The following is a 23,941-nucleotide window of genomic DNA, read 5'->3' as shown; positions in this document are numbered from 1 at the left end:
TTGTGTCCTTTTGAACCCCGCCATTCAAGTCACTCCATTGATTACTTGGAAGAATGCAGACTCTCATGTTATTTGACCGGCACATATACGCTGAGAATTTAATCCCCTCAAATATTTTTCAATAACTTCCTCTAATTACAAGGGAAACACATTGAGTGATGCATGCATTGAAGAGCTTCCCCTCATGTCTCTCCTTTTCTGTTTAATGAAGAATTTGAATCACTTTTCAGCTTCTTAATCCTATAATCCTGGAAGGAATTTGCTCTCTTCCAAACCCGAGGGGTGGGTGGCTTATGCTTAGTACAGTAAGCCCTGGAGATCTTTCAGCAGGGTCTTTCCAGAGGAGTCCCAAATACCTGCATTCCTAAATTGTGCTACCAGGTCTGGTGTCATGTGACTAATGAGCTACACAGCTCTAGTAGAAGCACATTGCTTGTGTCATTCAGGGCCAGATTTTCCTTTGTGCTAGACACAGAATAATAATGCTGTCACAGGGTGAGCAGAATGTAGAGCTTTCCCAGCAGAAATGGACCCAGTTTCACAAAGCTAATCAATTAAACCAGCACATTTATTTTTCAGGACAGTCAAATACAGAAACCAATGGCCACATACCACTCTTACTCCTCCTCCACTGAGGCCTCTTTGTAACTCAGGAGACACCTGGGGCCATTACCTATTACCTCCTCCACCATGGCTATTCATGTCAGCACCTCCTGACCCGCGACACGGCCCTGTGTATTCAATGGAAGGTGCCAGTCACCATCACAGTTGCGAGAAGCAGGATTGCTACACGTCACTGAAATGCCTTTTGAAAAGCATATTGGGCAAAGGTCATACCATGGGCCCAGCTCTTCATTGCTTTGCACTTGCTTTATATTAGCGTAAATGGTCGTGCAAGTGAAACAGTGTAAGTGTTTATACTACATGCAAAGCAATGGAGAGTCAGTCTTTCCTGTATTCATCAGCTCAGCTACCAGTAGGGTGACCAGATGTCCTGATTTTTGGATCTTTTTCTTACATAGGCTCTTATTACCCCTCACCCCCTGTACCAATTTTTCACATTTTCTGTCTGGTCACCCTAGCTACCAATCATGCAAGCAAGAAAGAGAAAGAGAGAATGAAGGGTGTAATTTTAGTGGTCCAATATAGGAGTAGGTGCCAGGGAGGCTCAAGAAGGATTTTGATAAATTGGAGACGGTTCAGAGAAGATCCATGAGAATGTTTAAGGATTGGAGAATAAGATTTACAGCAATAGACCCAAAGCGCTCAATCTGTTTTGCTGAACAAATAGAAGGTTAAGAGGCAACTTGATTACAGTCTACAACTACCTACGTGGTGAAGAAAAAAAATGGATAATGGGCTCTTCAGTCTAGCAAACAAAGATATAACAAGATCCAATGGTTGGAAGTTGAAGGCACACAAAGGTAGACACACATTTTAACAGTGGGGGTAATTAACCATTAGAACAACTTACCAACATGGTAGATTCTCCACCACTGGAACATTTTAAAACAAGTATAGATGCTTTTCGAAAAGTTATGTTCTGGTTCAGACAGGAATTAATTCAGGGAAGTTCTGTGGCCTGTGTTGTACATGAAGTCAGACTAGATGGTCACAGTGGTCCCTTCCGGCCTTATAATCTTGCCTCCGAGCCAGCCACTGAACACCCTCACCTGCCCTGCTTAGGGGCTTTGTCTCTAGTGCAAGGGAATGTGTGGTCATTGCCTTAGTTCAGGGGTAGGCAACCTATGGCACGGGTGCTGAAGGCGGCACGCGAGCTGATTTTCAGTGGCACTCACACTGCCCGGGTCCTGGCCACCGGTTCGGGGGGCTCTGCATTTTAATTTAATTTTAAATGAAGCTTCTTAAACATTTTAAAAACCTTGTTTACTTTACATACAACAATAGTTTATTTCTATATTATAGACTTAGAGAAAGAGACCTTCTAAAAACGTTAAAATGTATTACTGGCATGAGAAACCTTAAATTAGAGTGAAAAAATGAAGACTCGGCACACCACTTCTGAAAGGTTGCCAACCCCTGCCTTAGTTATTCTAAAATGCCTCACCCTTTTTACCGTGAGTCTTTATTGAGGAAACTCTCCGTTTCACCCTCTTTAGAGGCCATTCAAAGTTTAACAGGCATAATAATAGAAAAATAAGGAAAAGATAATACTGACAGAAAAAATGCATCACTAGGAATGACTCCCACCGGTGAGCTGTTACATAGGTAATAATAGCAATAGGTCAAATCCTTGAGTTTTCATTCAGGCCAAACTCTCATTAAAACAAATGCGATTCAGGAGTTTTCTCTATTCTTTGCACCAGAGACCCAGAAACACTTAGGTTATAAACACCGCTAAAGGTAGCAGCGTACAGGGGGAGAAACTCACACACAGAAAAGTTACATCACTTGCTGAAGGTCACACAGCGAGTCACTTTCAGAACTAGTCACAGGGCCATGGACTCCTGACTCCCAGTGCTGTGACCCTTAATCCAAACTGCCTCTGCACTTATCATAATAATTCCAAGATGAACTCAACACTCACCTAGTACTTCAAAGCACTGTACAAAACATTCCCAATGCATGGGCCAGTACAAGAATGTGAAATTCCCTTCAGAGAAGGATTTGAGAGATTCTGGAGGAAATCAAGGACCAAAAGAAGCATTCAGTAAAGAGTAGGTCTGATATGGATCGTCTCACAGAACACAATCCCAGGCACATCTATTTGCACAGGTCTTTTTTGAGCAGAAACCCTGACCTACAGATATCCTTCCAACCCCAGAGAAAGCCAACCTATGGAATACAACCTGACAGGCAGTGGAGACGAGACTAGGATGATGTTGAAGCTTAAAATTCTTGAATATGGTGCCTAAAGACCCTGGGGACTGGCACTAGATAGATTTAGTTCACCTACAGAAATCACACTTGTCACTGCCACGGTTTTGTATATTGAAAGAGCCTCCGTTTACTTTATCCCAGATCTCGCCTTCATAGAGAGCAGGGTCTCTATAAGCGAAGGCGTCAGAGTGAGCTCTGGAGGGGCGCGGCAGTCACTGTGTAACTGTGATCATCTAGTTAAAGGAGGATGCTGGGGCGTAATTAAATATCTTGGCCTGCAGTCCTAACAGAGCAGCTGGAAGACCTGATGCTCTCCCCATAATAGACTATAGCTCATTTATTACTGCTTTGCATATATGTCTAGAAATGAATTCAGCCCCCAGCCTAACTCTCCTCATGCTTTATTACTGCAGAGTTCAACTTGTCACTGTCACTTTATCCCTATGTAGTGACTGCAGCACCCACATGCATTTGCACCTAGGCAGTCTCAAAACGTCGGTGTCCTCAAAAAAAAACAGGGCAACTCCCCTTGCCGTCTGCTGAAACATTTTAAATGTAGGCGTCTTTGGCCATTTGACCATCTTTTTGCCTTCAGGAAGTGCAGGATACAGGCTAGAATGCTCAAGGTTTGCATTTCTCCTCTGGAGATGGAATGGGATGGTCAACAAACTGGAAATGATTAATCATTATTATTATGTATTTGTATTACCGTAGCGCCTGGGAGCCCTAATCATTGTCCAGGGCACCATTGCGCTAGGTGCTGTACAAACACAGAACTAAAAGACACTGTCCTTACAAACTAATCCAGCCTTTGCACAAGCCACGGAGAGCCATTATAAACATGAGGCTCTCTAAGTGTTTTAATGTAAGAACATTCACAAGGAGACATTTCACAAAATAGATTGAATTGCAAGCTCTGTCTCTCTCCTGCTTAAAACAACCAAGGGCACTTTTCCACTGAGTGTCGTGTCTGAGCCTCTTCGTTATGATGTTATTCTCTATTTGCAGGGAAACGGGAGTGTAGGAATTGACTCATGGGAGCAGAACAACAGTTTGTCGAGTAGAGTACCCCATTTCCAACACTGGCCTATGCTGGATGCTTCAGAAGGAGACATATAACCCCCAGAATGGACACTTATTCAATGATGCATGTGTGAAAGGAAGTTTCTCACTAACCTCAAGCAGATAGTGGTTGCCTGACTTCTTTCCTGAAGCATGAATGTCAACATCCTGTAGAAAATTTTAACCTGGTCAGTGTAACTGTAAGTATTCTTGTTTTCCATAAAGCGCTCTCGAAAATGCTTAACTTTAAGCCTACGAGAAGGCCCAGTGTCATTAAGCACATGCTTAAACCTTTTATTGGCTCAAGACCAGCGTAATAAGCAGCTTGCGGGATTGAGTCCGTAAACGTCAACTCCTTTTTGGATCCCATTAAGTTCTTTGTTCCAGTACTATCTTTCAGCAGCGAGTCACACAGGTTAATTGCCAATTTTTAAAGTATTTTATTTCATAAAATATTCTAAATTTACTGCTTTTGAATTTCCCTTGGGGCTCTCCTGGTGCTTGTAGTAGGCCTGACAGACTTCTATTCTTTATTATTTTCACCTCCAAGATGCCACTTCAGCTCCTCTCTTAAATAAACAGCCCTAATCTTTGCAAATAGAAATGTTTTTTCTACAGGTAAAGAATAATTCAGCAGAAACATTATTTATTTGGATTTAAATCTCCCCTCCAGGGCTGTGAACCTAAATACAGTAGCACTGTGCTAAGGCAGGGGAATTGGGAAATGAAACTGACTAGAAATAAAAGTGAAAGAGGCAAAACCAAGATGAATTAAACACATACATGAGAGAGAAAGAAACCAAAAAAAAAAAAAAAGTGGATGAGATTGCCGATATCATTCCAGTGTTGTTAATCTCAGGGATTACTAATACTGAAATATTTTAATTATTTTTTTTTCCTTTACAGTATTTCTTTAAAGGTAGAAGCTAAAATGGTCTTTTATATCATTCATCTGATCATTCTTCATTTCTTAACATGTCCTTTGTAATACATTTCCTTACAGTTCTAAGGGACTCATCTGGTCCTCTTCATCAGCTACTGTTAGATTCTCATGAGCCAGAATTTGATCTGGATGTTGGTGTAGATCAGGAAAAACTCCACTGAGGTGAATGGAGTTACACCAGTGTAAAAGTGGCATGGGATCAGAAACAGACCTTCAGGATGCTTAGTGCAGACAGGTTCGCTATCGCTAGCCTTCCCTTGGATTATCTCACCCCTTGCTCAGATTAATCAAAATGTGCCTGATTGCTTCATCCCTGATGCTTGTGGAAACATTGCACACTATGACCTTTTGCAACAAGCAGGAGGTTTTGATTTCACATGCCAACTATTCTTCAGTAAGTATGGGTAAATCTAATGGCTTCCTCCTGGAAGAATGTTATTTTTTATATGGATAAAGAGAAAAATAATGTAATAAAAGTATAGTATCCAGTCTCAGAGAATAGTCTTCCTTTTACTGAAGAAATAGTTATTATTTTTTTTGCTGCAACAGCAGATTAGGTACAATTTAAACTGAACAAAGTGGCTGCAAGGTAAATAAAGCATTAATTTTCCGGGGTTCGGGACAGGGTAGGGGAGTGGACATTTTCAGAAAATCATTCTTAAGAAGAAATAGTGGAATGAAGCTTTAATGTTCACATGCCAAGCTGTCAACGCCTGACTTCAACACTGCCTTTATCTCTCCTCTTTTCTATTTATACATTACACAAAGCTATTTTTTCCCTGCTTTAATTGTACATCAAAGAACCAACTGAATGGATCAGGTTGGGGAGCTGCTGATAGCAACACTGGGGAATCCTGCAAACGTAGCTCTAAAATTTCAGTTCTTTCCACTGGCGTGTGAGTTATTTTTTGGCAGGCTCCTGAAATAAGAAATTCAAGAACATACAAACGGCCACACTGGGTCTGACCAATGGTCCAGCTAGCCCAGTACCCTGTCTTCTGACAGTTGCCAGGACTTGATGCTTCAGAGGGAATGAACAGAGCAGGCAATTATTGAGAGTGTCATGCCCCTTCATCCAGTCCCTGCTTCTGGTAGTCAGAGGTTAGGGATACCCCAAGCATGACCATCTTGCCTAATAGCTATCAATGGACTTTTCTTCCACGAACCTACCTAATTCTTTTTTGAACCCAGTCATACTTTAGCCATTGCAACATCCGCTAACAACGAGTTCCACAGGCTGACCACATCGTGTGAAGAAGCACATCCTGGTGTTTCTTTTAAATCCGCTGCCTATTCATTTCATTGGGGGACTCCTGGTTCTTGTGTTATATGAAGGGGTAAATGACACTTTCATATTAACTTTCTCTACACCATTGATGGTTTTATAGACCTGTATCACATCCCTCCTCAGTTTTCTCTTTTCTAAGCTGAACAGTCCCGGTGATTTTAATCTCTCCTCATATGGAAGCTGTTCCATACCCCTCATCATTTTTGTTGCCCTTCTCTGTACTTTTTCCAATTCTAATATATTTTTTCTGAGATGAGGCAACTAGAACTGCATGCAGTATTCAAGGTGGGGATGTACCATGGATTTATACAGTGACATTATGATATTTTCTGTGTTATTATCTATCCTTTTCCTAATGGCTCCTAACATCCTGTTAGCTTTTTTGATGGCTGATTCACGAATGTGTGTGTCATCCTTGCACAGGGGCCACGCAAATCTTCTCTGTATCGTTCCAATTTTAGTATATGTGCACATTGGGCAGATGTTTTCAGAGAACTATCCATGATGATGCCAAGATCTCTCTCTTGAGTGTCAAGTATCAGAGGGGTCGCCATGTTAATCTGGATCTGTAAAAGCAGCAGAGAGTCCTGTGGCACCTTATAGACTGACAGACGTATTCACCCACGAAAGCTCATGCTCCCATATGTCTGTTAGTCTATAAGGTGCCACAGGATTCTTTGCTGCTTCTCTTGAGTGGTAACAACTAATTTAAGCCCCATAATTTTGTATGCATAGTTGAGATTATGTTTTCCAGTGTGCATTACTTGGCATTTATCAATGCTGAATTTCATCTGACATTTTGTTGCTCAGTCACCCATTTTTGCGAGATCCCTTTGTAATGCTTTGCAGTCATTTTTGGACTTAACTATCTTGACTTATTTTGTATCGCCTGCAAACTTTGCCACCTGATTGTTTATCCCTTTTTCCAGATCATTTATGAACATGCTGAACAGCACTGGTCTCAGTACAGATCCTGGGAGGACTCTGCTATTCACCTCTCCCCACTGTGAAAACTGACCATTTATCCCTACCCTTTGTTTCCAATCTTTTAACCAGTTACTGATCCATGAGACGACCTTCCCTCCGAAGAGTCTTTGGTGAGGGATCTTGTCAAAGGCTTTCTGAAAGTACAGTATATCTTCTGGATCACCCTTGTCCACATATTTGCTGACCCCCTTCAAGAATTCTAATAGACTGGTGAGGCATGATTTCCCTTTGCAAAACCATGTTGACTCTTCCCCAATATATCATGTTCATCTATGTGTCTGATAATGCTGTCCTTTACTACAGTTTCAACATATTTGCCTAATACTGAAGCCAGACTTATTGGCCTGTAATTTCCCAGATTGCCCCGGAGCCTTTAAAAAAAAAATTGGCATAACATTAGCTATCCTGGTGTCATCTAGTACAGAGACTGATTTAAGCAATAGGTGACATATCACTGTCAGCAGTTCTGGTATTTCATATTTGGGTTCCTTCAGAACTGTTGGGTGAATACCATCTGGTCACTGTTTAATTTATCAATTTGTTCCCAAATCTCCTGTAGTGGTACCTCAATAGTTAGCAAGCAAAGGCACCCTCGCTGTGCTTCTATCTAGGTTCATTAGAAAAAGGTGGCAGAAGATTAAATACGTTATTTGTTATACTGGGGAAAAAAATAGACAGTACAATTTTCAAATGTACCCAAGTGATTTAGGAACCAGCATTTTTAAAAGGTATTTAGGTGAGTAAAATGCAGGTAGATACCTAGTGGAATTTTGAAAAACATTTATTCCCATGCCTTTAAAAATCTGCTAAATCTGTTTTGAAAATGGGATTTGGGCTGCTAACTCATTAGGCACTTGAGAAAATGTTACCCACATTCAGCCAGTTTTAGTCAAACCGATCTAGCTTACAACTTACTTGCCATCCCATTATGAAGGCATGTGCTAAAAACACAGCGATTGCCATACTCACTCAGACCAGTGCCAGAGACATGATAATACTGCATTAGATGGACTGCTGGCAATTCCTATATTTCTACCACATTCATTCACAATATCAAGACAGGTCAATTTGACCGAAACAAAATGCCAGCTTTCCTCTAAATCAGATACTGAGAGTATTCAATATTTACTGAGCTGAACAGTACCTGTGAGTGTAACCTAAGGGTTTGTCTACGTGGTGCATTAGTCCACAGCAGTGAAGTGTAAATTCTAGTCCACACCAGCGTGTCGCGCACTAACTGCCCCGTGCAGACCCTGCTGGTGCACACTAAACACACTATGTTAACATGCACTAAAGAACTTTCAGTGCATTCCAGCAGGGTTCATATGGCCTCGTTAGTGCACGACGTGCTGGTGCGGACTAGAATTTACACCCCACTGGCACAGACCCATGCAATGTGCAGACAAGCCCTAAAGCATTACGTGCATGGTGTACAAAAAAACCCCCCAAAACCTGGGAAAAACCAGGCAATGAACTCCAGAGAGTTCCAAGCTGGCCTCGCTGTCCTAATTGTGTTTGATACTTTCCCCGCAGGAGGGGAGACAGCATCTTTAACATGACTCATCTCTGGGTTTTATTCTGCTGTACAAACATGCAGGGCCCATAACTTGCCTTATGTCGCAGGGCTACAGGGCACAGGTTTGCACTGCGGGTGAATACCACCCAGAGGACTCCATCCTGCCCTGTGCTGAGCAGATATACTGGGTGAGTGAGGAAAGGGAGTGTTTGAAGCTTCGTCTATCCATTATTGCCCCTGCATAGGAACAGGGGTAAGGCCCAGTCTAGCAGCCAACAGACCATTAGGAGAGAGGCCCATCTATGCCCATTATTACAATATAACTTGCTAGGGAGTGTGGCAGCATGAACTAGAAGAGGGGAAGCATGCTGGGGTTTGGGGGAGGGAGTGATGCAATAAGTTGTGCCCTGACACGTGATCCCCACAGCCACGTTGCCCTGCACATGCTGATCCCATTACACACGCCTTGGGCTGGCCCCATGCAGCACACCTGTTTCCAGGTACTTTTAGACTAATCGTGTGAAGTGAAATCTTTACAATAAAAGCACTCGGTATTTCCCTAGTGTTGTCCCATCTGGGAATCACAAGGTGTTTCACGGACATGAATTCATTTAGCCTCGCGACGCTCTGTGAAGCGTGCCACTAAGCATGCAACTCTGAACCTGGTATCATCACCAATGTGCCTTTTTAAGGTCGCAGGCTGGAATGGCACATAAACCGATACAAAGAGTTTATGTTACAAACCAATGTAGATGTAACAGACGGGGAAACTGACACACAGAAATGTCTGCAAGACTGTAACGGAGTTTAGAACCCTGGTCTCCTGTCACCAGGCCTATGCACTAACCAGTAAGTCATGCTGCCTAACCAGTAAGTCATACTGCCTCCCAGCCCATAAAATGGTATTGTCCTTCCTTTCCCTATTGCTCAAAACTATCCTGAATTGTTTTGGTTCGAGGAAGAGGCAACAAATACTGCCTAATTCTCCTAGGTTTGACATAACCAAAATCTCTGCAGAGCTCAAAGTAGACCAGTTTCCCCTACCCTGCCAGGGACAATGTATCCAGATGGGAACTGAAGATCATTTTATTCAGTAAGACAACAATGAGTCTCCCTAATGAGGCCAATGGCAAACTTGTCTTTACTTCCTACGGTAAATGCCGTTATTATTCAACGTATGACCCCGAAAAGGATTAGAATTCGACAATGGGAAAACCACCTGCCAGGCAGACCATGTGATGGTGGCCTTTAACTGTAGATACAGGGCCACAAAATAATCAGACTCTGAGAGCTAAGATTACAGTGTGACCAGAAGACAGGCATGCCCTAAATATAAACACAGGAACAGCCATGCCAACAAAGAATGCTCCAGCTTCGTAATCCCTCTGCCATCACAAAATGCAGGGTCAGTTATAATATTGACACATCTAAACAAGAACATTGGACCTATCCCGCTTTAGCGTTGAATAACAAGAGAGATGTTTTTTCTGAAGAGATTAGTGATTTTGAGTTCCCAAGCTGAGATATGTTAAATGGGTTTGACTTCCAAAGGGAAAATGTTCAGAACTTCCTGACAATCAGGCCCTTTTTAAAGGTATTTCACCTTAGGCATCCACAAATCAATACAACTCTTGGACAATACCTAATTTTTTTTGGTTGATTATGGCAAGATACCAACTGTATTCTATGAATGTACCCCATGTATGTGTAGGAGTCAGTGTTGTCTAGCAGCTAGAACAGGAGATTGAGAGTCAGGGTTCCTGCATTCTACTTTTGGCTCTGCCACGGGCAAACTGTGTGACCACTGATAAGTCACTTAACCCATTCCTGTGCCTCAGTTTACCTCAAGGATAAATGGGTCTTGCAGCTTATTTTATTTGCACCTGTGCGAGAGTGAATGCAAACCAGGTGCAAACGGTTACTGATGTCAGATGCAAGTGAAGAATTCTGTTCTGGTGGCACTTTGCACTGGCATAAATGACTATCCACGGTGCCAGGCAGTGGAGAATCAGGCCCAGGGGAGTGACACTAGCAGAAACAAGAACAGAATGAAGCCAGCATACTCCATTTGCCCCTCCTTCTTTCAAATCCCACCTATGCGGCCCCTTAAAGCTTCCTACTTCATCTCTGGTCGGAGCCATGAGCTGTTCTCCTGTTCTCTTTTTGTGTATGGTACAAATTGCAGGAACTGACAACCAGTCCAGCTGATCTTTAACAATTCATGGTGACTAGGAGGTGAGCCAGGTTCCAGAGGCAAAGCAGAACCACCTACATATTTGTCATCCACAAGATTGAAACTGAAATAGTCCAAATGGTGCTATTTGATACTTCCCACGTTAAGTCATGTTTCTGGGGTCTCCTCCTCTCCCCAAGGAACTGCACAGAGACAAGCCCCACTACACTCCTCTCAGAGAGCTGTTCACATGATCTGACCCGCTGTTTCCAGCAGAAAGGACAGAGTAAAAACAAGTGCATTGGCCTGAAGTGCCTCTCAAAAAAATAAATAAAAAAACTATCCCTGCATGAATTCTCTGCTGTTCATCACAGCTTCAATACTTGCAACGCTCCACAGTTAGAAGGCTGCTGTTATGAACCTGACAGCTCTCCCTGTATGCTTCCTGCTGGAAACACGCACAGTCTTTACTGGAGTCAGCTCTGCAGCCAGCCAGCAGCATGAAAAGACCCAGGTGCGAAGGCTGGCATAATGCAGAGGTGGGAGCAGAGCACATGCCCCCCTCCATCTGTGGGCAGGCGAGCCATAATGGGGAGAGAAGCTGGCATGTGTGGGGTTTCTAATGGCTCCTACAGGAGATTTCACTGGCATGTGTTCACAAGGGTAAAGGACATGCAAAGCCACCGCATGCAGAGGGCAAGAGGAGCAGAGAAGCGGCCGCAGTCCAGCCCTCCACGGCTCTGACCCGAAGTGGCTAAGGAATTGAAGGGAAATTAAATCAGCTTTTCAGATCTCTGCTAGCTGTCCCTGCAGTTTGCATTCAAGTTGTCAATCAGACAGATGCGCTCCTTAAATGCCCCTGATTAGCTCTCTTCCCCAATTAGCAACAGAAGAATCCCCGTTCTTGTACAAAGTGGCTGCAGACACACTCGGGCAACCGAAATGTAAACAGGCAGGAGAGGCTGCAGCTGAATTTCCACAGAGAGATTTTCTCCCAGTGTCTTGGCCATCTGGAAAGTCACACAAGGAGAGGGAGGGAAATATTTACTCCTCATCTCTCTGTCTCCCCTAGATCAACACACCAAGCCGCCTGGCTACTGTCCTAACTGGTCAGGTTTTCAGACCCTGAGGAACTTTTGGCCCTCCATAACCTCCCTAAGATACATGGCTGTGATCGCTCTGACATGGTGAGGAGTCCACCTGTCAGCAATGGCCAGGATCCTTGGCTGGCGATTGGAATTATGTATTTGTGGACGGACTGGTTAATCTATAGAGAGGATTTTTCTGGGACACCATCTCTGCATTCAGGCAGTACCAGGGAGCAGCAGCAGCTGCAGCCCGCAATGCTTTCAGTCACCCCACAGAAAGCAGGAGACAAGGGGATTTGCTCAAAGCAGCCCAAACACCCCCAGTGATAATCTGCCCAGGCTGGAAATGAGCAGAGAGAAAGGAGGAGGAATATTCTGAGCTATAAACCTGGCACAGACAGAGAGGGGATGGGAGGGAGATGCACCGTGGAAATGAACATTCAGAGTAAACAAAGCCCATCAGCCCAGGCAAGAGTCCGAAACATGATTGAGCTAAACAAATCACAGCGGAATCAGCAACTGGCAAAGTAATTGGCGTTATTACAGCTGATGGAAAATTTCTGATGCCGCTCATGTTCCCCTTTGAAATAGTACTCAGCCGCTTAATTTGCTGAGCTCTCATTCAGCTGATTGCTCTTTGCTGCTGGAGTTTATCAGGAAGAAATGGACTGTCTCCATATAGACAGCGACTTTGGAATGATTGCTTCCTTCCCCATGGCCTGTGAAGACAGAGCAGAAGTTGATGCTGTGTAAGTGAGGGGGTGAATACAGCCTGTGTGGTAGTTCCTCACCTAAAAGCCATGCTATTCCCCTACTCTAACTGACCTCTGCTGAATTCAGCTCAAGAGATGCTGTAGGTGTGCTCTACAGACTGGGGGTGTCTCAACAGGATGTTGAAATCCCAGGTTTGGACAGGCACTGGGACACCTCAAATGGACAACTGGATCTGATCTAAAAATGCAGGATTCAGGTGTCCCCAGTGTGGAAATTGCACCCACGGCATCTCTTGAGCTGAGCTCAGCCCAGGTTGATTAGAATGGCTTTGTCACCTGTGCTTGAAAACTGAGCTCCTGTCATGTTCATCTTGGTATGAGAGAAAAAAAAGTTAGTGATAGATCAACCTCAGTACTGGTCTCTTCAGCAGATGCTGGACTTTTCCCATTCTCTGAACACAACACCCTGCTGAAACACAGTCATCAGTGCAGTGAGGGAGACAGCCAACTGGCACAGGAAAGTGAGAGGAGGGGAAACTTCGGCCAAAAACACCAGGGCCATCCCCGGGCTCTTGCAAAAGTACCACAAAATCATTAGGCTGCAGAGAGCAGTCAGGATCTTGGTTTTCAAGATCTGCTCCGAAAGAGAGGTTGGGCTTGAAACTAGGGCATAAGTTCATGCCTGTTCTTATTTCCTTCAGCCAGATGGTTCTGGACTCAACCTACCAGTCTGAATTTTGGGGAAGTTCAGATCCCTATCCAAATGAAAACCTCACTGCCAATCTTATCTCTGCAACAGGCTGGATGAAAGCTCTGGGTCTGAACTCGCTCAAACTTTGGTGTCAAGTGTCAGAGGGGTAGCCGTATTAGTCTGAATCCACAAAAACAATCAGGAGTCCGGTGGCACCTTAAAAACTAACAGATTTATTTGGGATAAGCTTTCATGGGTAAAAAACCCACTCCTTCAGATTCACGGCCCAAACTTTGGGGCACTTGGGATAGATCCAACCCTGGCAGCTGGCTCCTAGATCTATACTGAGCCCATTCAAAGACCCAAATGGTGTCGGACTGTGGTGCAGTTCAGATCTGACGTGAAGTTTGCAGCCTGGGTCCATCTCATAATTCTGACTAGTTTATCCTGTCACAATAAGGGGGGACCAAATGCGGTTTTCTGAGTAAAGACTCCTTGACTGGAACTACTTCTGGTTGGGATACACACACACACACACACACACACCCTTGAAAACCACCCTTTGGAACCTGGTAGAGTGTTAATATAGTACAACAAGGATCCCAAAATGCAACCCAATCCAAACTATAAAAAGTCTTTCAGCACAGCAATGCCTCATAACCCAATACAAATCTTACGTCACTGTTGATTTTCATGGGCAAAAAATTCCTGGAGTGTGCCAGTCTCTCACATGTATGCCAAGAATAAGAAAGGCAAAATCCAAACAACTCAGAATAATATTTTCCAAGGGGAGACAGGTAGTTGTTCATCAAATGAAACCAGTGGTTAAGCATTCTAAATCGGATTATTATGCATTTGGAGGTCATTCAACCATGTTCTGTGCATCCTTGTCATGCACACTGTTTAGCTCTGTAGAAGGCCTTGGGAAGGGAGATTTCTAGCAAGATTGTTGGAATGCTCTCCAACAGGGTCAACACGTGTGTGTGTGTGTGTGTGTGTGTGTGTGTGTGTCCATTCTCCCAAGCCGCTATGCGAAGGAAGAGTTAGAAGGGGGGAAAATACCCAACACTGCTCATTTCTCAGCTATGCAAAGGGATTTTAGCATAGACATCTCCAGACTGCATTGTAATCCTCCTGGGATCCCACCAGAAGAAAATTTATCAGATGCCTCTTCCCAGCACCAAGTGTTTGCCGCAGTGGGGGCTGGAGGATCTGCAGTGGGGTTTAGAATCACAGCAACGTAGGACTGGAAGGGACCTTGAGAAGTCATCAAGTCCAGCCCCCTGCACTCAGGCAGTTTTAATTCCAATTGCTCTGGATCCCTCGGTCAGAAGGAACTCTATCCAAGTGCAGCCCCTGGGAGTTTTACTCTGTTAAATGAAGTTAAAGGAAGGATGCTTCTGCCCGCTTCCTTCATCTTCTCCTCTAGCTTGTCGGGGCTGTGTCGCTCCCCTAATGGACAAAATAGCATTTGCCCTAAATCTGAGGACATGTGGAGGGAACGTAAGTCTTCTCAATTATCAGGGAGTCCAGCATGACATCTCCCTGGAACCAGAGCCTGACTGATTGATTCACTCATTGGCAGATTTCACTGGGCTAGAAGCCATTTAGATTTACAGCTCATTTCCAAGGGAGGGTGGGGGGGATCCTATCGGAGACCATAGAGCAACATCAGTCATACGCACAGTCACTACAAATCAAAGACAGTTCCAGTCAGAGCGAATCCCAACACCGGAGAGATCTGAAAGATTTCCGGAGCTGCAGGGAGCCCATCAGAGCACCTGAACAGGCTGTGTGGCTTACACAAAAAGCCTATACTTCACGATAAGGTTTAGGGGGAACTGGTTCAATGAAGGAAAGTTGACCCTTTCATGGCCAACATTGAAAGGCATGACCAAAGTGTGGTCCATCAAACTCCACAACAAAGCTTGCTAACATGCCCCTCTTTAATGCAGGGATGCAGTGTGGGAACACCAGAGGTTCCTGATTCTGAGGCGGGTAGGATGGCCTTGTGTTTAACATGCTACACCGAGACTCTGGAGATTTGGTTTAATTCCAGGCTCTGGCACAGACACTCTGTGTGACCGAGGCCAAATCAATTAACCTCTGTGTCCCAGTTCCCCATCTGTGAAATAGGAGTAATAATACCTTGTCATCTTTGCTAGTTAGTCTATAAACTCTGTCTCTTACTACATGTACAACACTTACTCAATGGCATTTTGATCTCTGCTGGGGATCTGCAACTGCCCCATAACACATGGAGTCATAACATGGGAACCATTTAACATTAGACAAGACAAGCCAGTGACAGCTTTAGATCTATGCCGAGTGTGCAGCTTCCTTGGGGCTGGCCTTTCCAGAAGTCTTCATGTTCCTACCCTTGGCTCTCTAGTATGATGAATAGAGTGGAGAAATCGGATCACATTTCATGAGAGACATATTAATACTCCAGGTCCAGGGGCAGATTTTGGAGAGGGGTTAGAGACAAACAGCAGAGCCTCAGCATGCCTCTCAATAGGCTTAATAAACTGCTACAGCTTGCAGTATCATTTATTTCTAATGAAACAAACAGTCTCACCAGTTACGGCAACACAGGTGGGAAGAGAACTGGGTGGGACCACACCCGTCATCCTCTGCATAGGGCCCCACAAAACTAGGACCATCTCTGGATCAAGCACCAGGTTCTTAGGGAATCACCACCTCCCAGACTGCAAACTGGGGGACGGCACCATGCTTAGACTGTGGCTAAATGGGTGTGTGTCCCAGTAGGAAAAAAGTGGGCTGCTGGTATGGAGAATGCCTGCACGAAAGAGTATAATGCAACAAGCAATCCTGAAAAGGTGAGAGAACTAGGAGGGAAACACTGTTCCAAATGTATAAAAACCAGCTTACATTTATATAGCACCTTACGTCCAGAGGACTTTGGAAGTACTTTAAAATAGACCGACATTTGAATCGTGTGTGGCTCCACTGAAACGCAGCCATCTCCGGGGTGGAATGTCACAGCCAACACCAGTGCACAAACACTATAAGCAACAGCCCGCGACAGGAACGGAACTCCTCTGTTTGACCCTGGGGTGAGAATTTAGAGAGGCAAAATGTAACTGCGTCGCTAACACTGATGTTTAGGTACCAAGAGCTTGATTCTAGAACTCAGGCAAGACAGGGGAATTCATCTCTCCTCTACGGCCCCTTTGTGTTGGCACAAAGGGATCGTGAAATAGACATAAAACCAAGCCCAGAGGAAGAATACCCCCAGGGGAAGTAGCCTCTCTGCGAGATCTGCAAAGCCAGCCAAGCCAAGGAAGTGGACATCGTGGGCTCGATTGGAGGCAATGGGATGCTAGGTATTTAGGAATGCTGCAAGGCGCACAGGGGCCCCGAGGAGCCAGATGACAACTAGTGCACCTCTGACGGCACTAACTAGGACCCAGGGCAAATCCATTCCCAGTGTGACCCAGAGTATGTGAAGCACAAGCTGCCTTCCCAGGGTCCCGATCCCTGGGCTCTGTGGGAGATGAATCTGGCCCCAGGCTGACAGACACCTTGAAAAGCTGGAAAATGGCAGGAAACCCAACACACTGCAAAAAATCAGCCTGGGTTCATGAATGGCAAGTGATCTGGGACGTCTGATCAGAATATCTGTGATTCTGCATTGCAAGGCAGCTTTGCTGCCTGTGTGCACCTCAGTTTTCCAGGAATAGCCTTTCACAACCAATCACACCGCTAATGAAAGGGCTCAGATGGCAGAGGATGTCCCAACCTTTCCCTTGTAAGAGGAAAAACCCCAACATGCAGCAGCAATCCTCCTTAAGAGCTATTATTGTATATCTTCCAGGGGGCAAACCATGACCCAAAACTCTTTGCTGCTGACTGTATCTGTCCATTTGATACCTTTAGGTTCGGAGCCCATCATGGCCCATTTGGGGCTGGGGGGGCGGGAATAAACAACAACAACAACAAAAGCCCGTTGTTATATCTCACAATTGTGTTTTCCAATCAGCTGAACTGGAGGGCAGGACCTGAAACAAAAAATAAGCAATCTGATCCCTGGGGGCCAGCAGGGCACCTTTCATAGCCAGTCTGAAAACTCTAACAATACCACATCAAGGCAATAAGGAGACACCACACCACTGACAGACACGGATACAGCTCCTAAATCAACATGCAACGGCTATAAATCACAGAACACCTGGGCATTCACTCAGGCTGTGGAGATGAAATGACAAGACACTGGCTTTCTCCAGCAGCAAGGAGTGTACTGTACCTCGCTCCCATCTCTCCCTGCAGCAATATAAAACCATCACTGCATTCAAATGCAAACTCTGCTTCCAGAAATCAATGGCACCACAGGGTTGGGGGCGAGGGAAGGAGGAAAGGTGTCTTCGTAGCCTCCGGCACCATCCTCAGAAAGCGTCTGCTTTCTTCTCCTTTAAGTTTTCCACCCAAAATGATTCAATAATTGTATAAGACCAGAGTGTCATCATTTGCTTTCTTAGGGGATTACAATATTGCCCTTGTGCTTCTGTTCCTCCTGAGTCACTGCTGGAACCAGATAGGAGAGAGAAGTCTCATAACGCTTCAAAAGAAGAAGACTGAACTTGAGCCAGTTTGGAAGCTTGTCTAACGAGCCAATTTGAGCACCAAAAACAATTGACAGCCAAGTTCAGCTGTGGCGAGGTCAGCTCTTCCCTTCTCCATGCTAATACAGGAGCAATTTTTTTTTCTCCCTCCAGCAACAGCCAATAGGCCACAGGATGTTGATGAAAAAGAGGAATGAAAACACACAGCCTCAAGTTATTCACTTGTTTTCCAAATAGGAGATTTTCACTAGCCGTTTCCATATAACGGGATTTCCTTCTGACATGTTTCGTTTCTACAGATGCCCAATGTGACCATTAGGACTCGGAAGAAGAGAAGGGTCAGTGATGCTGATTTGGTGCATGATCCAAGGGCCATTGAAGTCAACAGAAAGACTCCCATTTGACTAACTCAAATACATGTGGTACCACCACACCCACCCAGCTGTAACTCCCGCCAAAGATGTAGCATACGCCAGTGGATAGGGCTCTGAAGTGTGTGACAAGAAGAGCTGGCTTCTATTCGTGGCTCTGCCTATGATCTTGGGTAAGTGACTTCACCTCTCTCTGTGCCTCTCTCCTCCCCAGCCTCAAAAACGGGGATCATGATTCTTACTTTCCTTTGTGAAAAGCAGTGTAAAGATGTTGTCATATAGAATGAGATGCAGCTATGAAATAAATTCAAGGTGGCGCGGGTGTCATTACAAATCTTTACCTTGAAGGCTAAGAGTAGTTTAAATCCGCTGCAGTATTAGCAATATTGCCTGTTCTTAGCAGAGACAAAATACTGTGATGTGGCAAGTGTCCAATTTTAATGGCTCCCATTGTAACTGATCAAAATGTGCCTTTCATTGGCTTATGAATGGCTTCTTCACTTTTTTTTTTAATTCTAAAAGGAATGTTTTCTCTGAATAATTGCCAAGTACAGAGTAAAGAACTGATGCTAACGCACCTTCATGCTTTTTCCCCAAACAGTGCCTCACGCATGGGAAGAGCTCCCTGTAAAAATCCACAAATCCACCTCATCATCCTCTTTCAAACCTCTCCTTAACACTCTCCTTTGCTGTGATGTTTACAAAAAATGGACACTGGTTAGGCTGCTGGTGTGCCTAGACCATGGCTTGTCATGTTGACCAATGTAGTCTTGTTTCCTTTCACTCCCCCAATCTATCTGTTTTATCCATCTATTGTCTCTTGTCTTACGCTTGGATTGTAAACTCTTTGGGGCACGGGGTACCTTATTGTTCTGTATTTGTAAAGTACCTCGCATAATAGGAGACTGGGCTATGACTGGGTCTCCTAGGCAATACCACAATATACATAATAATTAAAAAGTTATTTTCTTCAGCTCAATACCTATGGAGTCTGAAGTATCTCTCTCTTTATCCACTAAGGGCAGGTCCATACTCACCGCGCGGGTCAACGCGGTGAGTTCGACTTCTCCGAGTTCGAACTATCGCGTCTAATCAAGACGCAATAGTTCGAACTCCCCGCGCGCTCTGGTCGACTCCGGAACTCCACCACCGCGAACGGCGGTGGCGGAGTCAACCTTGGAGCCACGGAGATCGACCCAGCCGCGTCTGGACGGGTAAGTCAGTCGAACTAAGGTAGTTCGACTTCAGCTATGCTATTCGCGTAGCTGAAGTCTCGTACCTTAGTTCGACCCCCCCCCCCCCCCGTAGTGTAGACCAGGCCTAAGAAAATACAGCACATTCAGCTGTAATGCCTCAGTCCCAATCACCTCTAAGAATGAAAGAAAATTTAGTTCCTAAGGCCAATTCAGTCATCAATCTCTCTGCTGATGTCATCAACAAGAGTATGAATTAGGTACAGCTGTGATGATTACTTAGGTGGAACAAAACGGAGACCACCAACCCACTTTCTGGAGTGCAAGCTCCATTTTAGCTCAGCTAGTTATGCCATATAAGTACATGAATGTTTGCTGATTTTTAATGACGGTCTCCATCCTGTTCTCTTAGTTATTATTATGAAGGGGTGAGGAGAAAGCATTTTGTGGTCCCAGACCAATTAAAAAGTTACAGAAGAATCACACAACTGTCGTCTCAGCACCATGAACCCCTGCTGACAGCATGATTGCAAAATAGGTCATTCTCGAGGCTGCACGGGAATGTGCATGAAAAAAAACTCAGTGTTATCAGGCAAATATCTGAAGACTGTGGTTGAGGGTGTTTTTCAGACTTTTAAAAGCATCACATCCTTAAGTATCTGCTACAAGCAAGCAGATGGCTGCAAGAAACTGCTTTGAGAATAGCAAGCTGTTTGGATTTGACAGATCATTTTGTTGTCTTGGCCTCTTGACACTTATTGATATGTGTGTGTGTGTGCGCGGGGACGGGGGGCAGTTTATGGCATTAAGGGCAGTTGGGAGAGAAGTTGGAAGTTGCAAGACACCTCTGTTCTTTGATTACCATATTTTGGGATTGTTCATCTTAAAGCAGTAAAGGGGAAGGGATAGCTCAGTGGTTTGAGCATTGGCCTGCTAAACCCAGGGTTGTGAATTCAATTCTTGAGGGGGCCATTTAGGGAACTGGGGTAAAAATCTATCTGGGGATTGGTGCTGCTTTGAGCAGGGGGGTTGGACTAGATGACCTCCTACGGTCCCTCCCAACCTTGATATTCTTTTTTTAAAAAAAGATGGAAATGATCACTCACCACTGCTTGCAAAAGATCAGGAGGTAGATTCTGATGCCCCTGGAGTTACTTTGCAGAAGCTGAGCAAGGTGGAGGTGATGCTAGTGGTTGAAGGTACACACCCACAGCTGGTTAATTCAGTCTGTAGCTTAGGAGTGTTCCTGGATTCCTCACTGATGCTAAGAAATCACATAGCACCATCCTTGAGTAACCCTTTTCCACCATCTTTGGTTGGCTTGGCTAGGAGACTCGTCCCATCCTGGTGAATGATGACTTGGCTTCAGTTATTCATGCATTCCTCAACTCTTGGCCAGACTACAGCAACATGATATATGCGGATTTGAAGCTTCAGCGCTTAAAAAACTCCAGCTGGTACAGAGCACTGCAGTGCTTCTCCTCAGCAACAACAGGTCCGGGCAAAGTTGAAAACATAGTTTAGGAGGAAGTGCAAGAATCATGTAGCAAGGAAAACTTTTTCCTCCAATCTCCCTCTTCCTAACCCCTCTATCAGGAAGCTCTGGTGCCACCTCACCAAAGTCTCCCACAAACCCTTCCTATCCAGCTGAGGCTCCTGATTTAATCCTTCCATTATTATCCTACCGCCTCTCCTAGACACAGCATTCTGGGTGAGGTGGCTCCAAATGGCACCGTATGTGATTGCACTGCTTACATGGCCTTAGACTTGGTTCTGACTAAGAGCAGCTCTTGAAGCTGTTAGCCGACGTATCTTGTGAACCAGGCCTCGCTGGGCTCATGCCATTTAAAAGCTGGACACGTCCCTCCTCTCCTTCAAAAACCCAACTTCTTCCTCTTTGTGTTTGTACTCTACTGTTCAAGCCCATGTCATCAGATTGCTAGCCCTCCAGGGCTGGGACCTTGTTATTCTTTAGATATATTCCTTAGTCACTTATCTAAAAAAACTACTACCAGGAATGGTCCAAAACACTACCGCTGGCAATTACAATTACTGCAACATATGGGACCAGGATTGTAGTAGTCTTTCATAAATGGTGCCAAGTATACTTACTGCAGTGCTATATAAATACAAATAGTAATGTAATTTAATTGATCATTTACCAACGCTGTCTGGATCTAGTGAAACCTGCATAGAGCTTACAGGAAATGCCGCCTATGTCACACTTAGTGAAATCCTGGGCTTCCTCTGGGAAGACTGATGGTTGTAAAAACAATCTGCTAAATTTTCATTCTGAATTCTGCTGAGACCGCCAAACTGACTGAAACATGTGTGTACACAGGCAATTGAAAAACAGAGCATTTTGTTTCCTTCTTCAATTTGACCAAATGACACAGTCACAGGGAACCAAGCCAACAAGCTGGGAGCAGTACAAAGAAAAGCCACCTTTTTACAATCCATGAATATATCTATTGGTGAGACTGCTTCTGTCTTATTAGCAAGCCTGAGCTCATTTCTATAAGCCATTCCTAGACAATAGCTTCTTGTTAATAATGTTGGCCTTATTAATAATGTTTCCTCATGCTGCTGGGAGGAGGCTACTACGAGGGACAAATCAAGTGATTCATACTAGTCTTACCATAGGCAGTTCCCATCTCACTCTACCAATGACAATCAAGGGATATCTGGATGTATCTTTGTTCTCCTGGCCTACATACTACATTGCACTGAGAGGAAGGATGGTCCAGAGGTTAGTGCACCTATCTGAGACTCTGGGAACCTGTGTGTGTCTGGGAAACTTCTTGTGTGACCTTGGGCAAGTGTCTCTGGGCCTCCTCTATAACTGGGATAATAGCATTACCCTACTGCATGGAGGTGTTGTGAGGATAAATGCATTAAAGATCATGAGGTGCTCAGATACTCCAGTAATGGGGGAGGTGGGGTGTGTGTGTGTGTGTGTGTGTGTGTGTGTGTGTGTGTGTGTGTGTGTGTGTGTGTGAGAGAGAGAGAGAGAGAGAGATAATCAACTAAGATAGATAGATTGCTCTGCTCTACAGCGGACTATCCCTTAGTTTTTATTACATTGCTTCATTATGGAGGAGCAAATAATTTTCTACCAGTAACCACTGGAAACATTATGGGAGAAGAGAGGAAAGAGAATGAGTGGTAATCCTATACAAGCCACAGTCAGAGACAGGATACTAGACTAAATGTACCACTAATCTACTCTGGTACAACAATTCCTCTGTTGTACCTGCACCCAGTAAGCACAGAGGGGAGAAATCATCCTACATCTACCACAATCAATGAGTGACATGTATACTAATAGGTATGCGTGCATCGGTATGCATGCATACATGGGTGTATATGGGTCACGGGTGTACCAAGACATCAGCCCTGGAAAACGTACGTTTTGCAATTTACAAGCAAAAATCAGGATGCTAGCAAATAACAACTGTGAAATTTGATGGCTTTGTTTCAACTGTGTAGATCAATATTAACAGCGATACTTATATTTCCAGGGCATACTCTGCCCAACAGAGATATTGATTATTTGGTATGTAGCAGTGCATTGATACTTGATAGCAAACTGAGTCACTGGAACAATAATATAATGCTGTTAACAAGCAATGCTACCTTTCATGTTTCAATGGTTCAACTGTGCTATCCATTCCTTTATGCAAAACTGATCATCTGGAACATGACTAAAGAGAATTGACCTACCTACCTCACAGGGTGATATCAGGATTCATGAGTTAATGTTTGTAAAGTACTTTGAGGATGATAAGGTGTTTTATAAATGCATTAATTAATAATTATAATTGACACAAGTACATTGGGTCAGAAACATTATCACAGAGTCACAGATTTTTAGGCCAGAAGGATCATCTACATGGAGCCTGGACTTGTTCACATCTGACAGTTATTGAAGTGTTTTCTTATACAACAGCAAACTGGGCCTGATCCTCAAGAACCCTCTGGCCACTCTGTGCTATTCCGACAGCACAATCAGTCATAAACCTAGTAGATCCACTCAGTGCCAGGTCCTGGGAATGGGCTAACATTGGCGTTGCTATGGCATCTCTACACATGAGGATTCCCTGTGAATCCTTCAGTGCTGTAGAGCTGCTAAAGAAATTCCAACATCAACCCTTTTTTCAGACCCCAGCACAAGGCGAGTTGCTAGGGCAAAGGGGATGTAGCCACCTTTGCATCCCCCTTTCCTGACATCCTCCAAGACAAAGCCCAAGATTGGGGCCAATGTTTTCTAAGGATGCCCATGTGTAGCACGTTCAGCATGTTTTGCTGAGATATTTAGATTCTGGCAAAGTGGGAGAGGTTTTCACAGAAGTATGGCTCTGAACAGGGTAACACCCAGACTCATTTCACTGTCAAACAGGATGTATGATGTCAAGTGAGAGACTGGAGATTATGGCTGTCTGAAATCTAAGAATAACTGCAAAGAACCAGATGCTGTAGCTTCATGAATTAC

General features: G+C 44.3%; 1 protein-coding gene and 1 non-coding gene across 7 annotated transcripts in view; both read right to left on the bottom strand.

Moving 5' to 3' along the window:
- Positions 1 to 23,941, bottom strand: part of SETBP1 (SET binding protein 1) — a 326,031-nt gene that overhangs the window by 139,098 nt on the left and 162,992 nt on the right. The window lies entirely within an intron of this gene.
- On the bottom strand, positions 6,513 to 6,615 carry LOC120408786. Its single transcript, XR_005600963.1, has one exon. It is a non-coding gene; the product is annotated as a U6 spliceosomal RNA (small nuclear RNA).

The sequence above is a fragment of the Mauremys reevesii genome, linkage group 6 (assembly GCF_016161935.1).
Source record: "Mauremys reevesii isolate NIE-2019 linkage group 6, ASM1616193v1, whole genome shotgun sequence".
Lineage (NCBI taxonomy): Eukaryota > Metazoa > Chordata > Testudines > Geoemydidae > Mauremys > Mauremys reevesii.
The sequence above is the reverse complement of the archived record's forward strand: the minus strand, read 5'-3'. Positions and strand labels throughout refer to the sequence as shown.